Consider the following 3796-nt stretch of genomic DNA (forward strand, 5'->3'; position numbering starts at 1 on the left):
AGAGACTTGCTCTATGTTATTGGGAAACTGACCTTTTTGTGGGTCATTAACATTAGCTACGAAAAAAATAAAAAAGATAAAATACAAGAATTACCAGGTCTAATGTAATGCATATAGTCATTAATGTAGGATTATGAAGTTATGTTGAAAAACTTTATTTAATAATCAGTATTATTAAACTATTAGACAGTGCACATTAAGAGTCTGTATTGTGGTTCTAGATTACTTCAGTATGATCAACTATAATACATTACTCTGGAATCTAAATTACTGAAGAATAACATTTATCAAGGTAAGGAATTATTTGCTATAAATAAAAAAACTTACCATCAACCATACGGTTTCGAAGACATTGGTTTTCATTTTTAAGTCTTGTGTTTTCCTTTTCGAGCTGCTTAACTTTTTGCTGTAGCTCAACTTCACTGGACTCTTTAAATGTCTGTAGAATATGACGGGATCTAATTCTTGAAGCTCCATCGGTTTTCTTTCTTATTTTGTGCTGTATTCAGAGAGGAAGAGAGTTTAAAATGAAAATATATATATATATATATGAATATGATTTAAAAAAAACAATCCTGCAATACATTTATTTAATATTTGCAGTAATTATCTCACCGGTAACTGTGGTTCATCAAGGTCACTATCATCTGAAATTTGAAGTTTTTTGTTTGGTTTAGGTACTCTCTTCATTTTAGGACAGGGCATTTTTGTTAGGTCATTAAGTTTTCTTCTTAGTTCGCCTTCTTTTCCTAAAATAAAAATAAAATAAATAAAACCCTGCATTATGTCCACAGATATTTGGGGATTATATTTATTTGTCATAAAAATACTGTGCTTTGACCATACAAATTAAGATGAACAGCCAACACTGAATCAAAACTGAAGTTAAATTATATCTGGTTTAATTTATTTTGTGATTTGGGGGATTTTATTGTAAAGCACAACACACAATAAATCGTTCTTACAAATGCCAGTCAAGTATGACGAGTTTTTAGCGCCCTCACCACCACCTACCATGTTATAAGAGTATGTTAGAAGTACAACACATTAATAACTTAAACATTCATTTCAAATATACTGTGATTGTATATATCAAATAGCATGTAAAGACTTTAATGTTTTTTTTTTAAATAAACATTGTTACCAGTCATAATGATCTGCGCTTCATGGACAGGCCATCCACCTTTTGGAGGTTTGTTCGTGTCTCTCCACTCTGCTCTGAAGTTTCGAGTCGTCTCTTCGTCATCATCAGCAATGCTGAATAAATCAAAATTGCGAAAGCAAGCAGTGGGAATCACGCTGTAAGAGTCTTTGTCGACCCCGCTTTCCCACTTCACCAACGCGTGCATCACCGCCATACTACCTTCACCTTCTCGTCCGTTTTTTCTGCGCCTTTTTCCCCCGACAAGTCACGGCACAAAAAACAGTCCCGCTCTGCATTCTGGTACTTGGCGTTCTTAATAACACCAACAGGGTGTAATCGCATAGACCACTCGAGTATAAAGTACTACATATCCCATCAGTTACAGTTTTTTTTCATCTTCTGAAACTGCAATTTAGCACTTTCAACTGTTTCTTAGTGATTCCTAGAATTACTAACCGGTATTGTAGTCAATGTGTTTATAACCTTTTTTGTTTAACGATTTGTGTGTTATCCTATGGGATCCCATGGTCTTTGATTTGGTCACGGAAGTGATTTGTCTTTGATTTGTTGATCTAGAGTTGAATTTTAATTAGTTTTTCCCTTTTGTATAATTAGTGTAGTGCTACATTTAGTCTTTGTTTTTAAATAAATTTGACAATTTATATCTTTGGAATTGGTGTCTGCGTCCAATTATTACAGAAATTGAGTTATACAAGACTCCAGGATTCGTGATAAGGTGATACTATGAATTCACTTCTTTAATTGAAATGTATAAGTGTACCTTACGCTACATATATGTATGTATGTATGTATGTATGTCCAATTGCTTTGACAATACAAATGAATTGAGAGGGAGAGAGAGAGAGAGAGAGACAGACAGACAGACTGACAAACAGAAAAACAGACACACACACAAACACACACACACACAGAGCCAGCCAGTCCGCCAGCCAGCCAGCCAGCCAGCCAGCCAGCCAGCTCAGCGATGACATCACGAGCCTCTCTCAGCTGACTGCTATGACATCACAGAGCACGTACATTCCGTTGCTTGCCGTCTGTCAACCACTCAGTCACTGCCAGCCAGACTGGCTGGCTGGCTGGATGTGGGGGCTGCTTGCTGCTGCTGCGTACCTTAGCAAGCTTATTTGCTTGACCGGCCTTCCTACTCCTCTGCCCACATGCCCACCTATGCCCGATCTGCTGTTCACCTGGATCACAGCTCCGCCCCAACAAGGCAGAGCCCCCCAAGAATGGTACAAACTCACCCACGATCCCCTCCACGGAAAGCTTTAGCAAAAGGCAAAAGCGTTATACGTAATGAAGAGGAACCCGAGTCCAAGACGCATCCGACCAGCCATACATATTTGTGTGTATTAAAGATCACATTTTCTTACATTTAGTTTTTCTGTACTTTATTACATCTTATTGTGATTTATAAAAGTATTGTTTCTTTTCCATATGTATGTATGTATGTGTGTGTGTGTGTGTGTGTGTGTGTCTGTCTCTGTGTGAAAGTTAGTGTGTGTGTCTGTACGTGTGTGTGCCTGTCTCTGTGTGAAAGTGTGTGTGTGTGTGTGTGTGTGTGTGTATATGTCTCTCTGTGAAAGTGTGTGTGTGGGTGTGACAGTGTGTGTGAGTGTCTGTCTGTCTGTCTGTCATGTAACTCGCACATCTGTGAGGGCACCATTTTTGCAGAAGAGATGTACACATTTTGGAGCAACATATGCTGCCATCCAGACATCATCTTTTCCAGTGACGTCCCTGCATTTTCAAACAGATCACATTTTATTACACTTTGTTTATCTGTACCTTATTACATCTTATTGTGATTTATACTTGTAATGTTTCTTTTCCATATATATGTATGTACAGTGGGGGAAAAAAGTAATTGATCCCCTGCTGATTTTGTACGTTTGCCCACTGACAAAGAAATGATCAGTCTATAATTTTAATGGTAGGTGTATTTTAGCAGTGAGAGACAGAATAACAACAAGAAAATCCAGAAAAATGCATTTCAAAAAAGTTATAAATTGATTTGCATGTTAATGAGGGAAATAAGTATTTGACCCATTTTCAATGCCCTGGCTTAGGGAAGGAGGTTCTCACCCATGATTTGACGGTACATGGCCCCGTCCATCGTCCCTTTGATGCGGTGCAGTTGTCCTGTCCCCTTAGCAGAAAAACAGCCCCAAAGCATAATGTTTCCACCTCCATGTTTGATGGTGGGAATGGTGTTCTTGGGGTCAATTCTCCTCCTCCAAACACGGCGAGTTGAGTTGATGGCAAAGAGCTTGATTTTGGTCTCATCTGAGACCACTTTCACCCAGTTCTCCTCTGAATCATTCAGATGTTCATTGGCAAACTTCAGACGGGCCTGTACATGTGCTTTCTTGAGCAGGGGGACCTTGCGGGCGCTGCAGGATTTCAGTCCTTCACGGCATAGTGTGTTACCAATTGTTTTCTTGGTGACTATGGTCCCAGCTACCTTGAGATCATTAACATCTTTACATCTACATTTACATTTACATCTTTTTGTGATTTTTAAATGTATTGTTTCTTTTCCTTATATATGTATGTATGTATGTATGTATGTGTGTGTGTGTCTGTGTGAAAGTGTATGTGTTTGTGTGTCTCTGTGTGAAAGTGAGTGTG

General features: G+C 38.4%; 1 non-coding gene across 1 annotated transcript; it reads right to left on the reverse strand.

The window, feature by feature from the left end:
• Positions 1–2366: 2366 nt before the first annotated feature.
• LOC136732141 (U5 spliceosomal RNA) lies at positions 2367–2481 on the reverse strand. Its single transcript, XR_010809779.1, has one exon. It is a non-coding gene; the product is annotated as a U5 spliceosomal RNA (small nuclear RNA).
• Positions 2482–3796: the final 1315 nt, after the last annotated feature.

This window comes from Amia ocellicauda, unplaced genomic scaffold, assembly GCF_036373705.1.
Source record: "Amia ocellicauda isolate fAmiCal2 unplaced genomic scaffold, fAmiCal2.hap1 HAP1_SCAFFOLD_34, whole genome shotgun sequence".
NCBI lineage: Eukaryota > Metazoa > Chordata > Actinopteri > Amiiformes > Amiidae > Amia > Amia ocellicauda.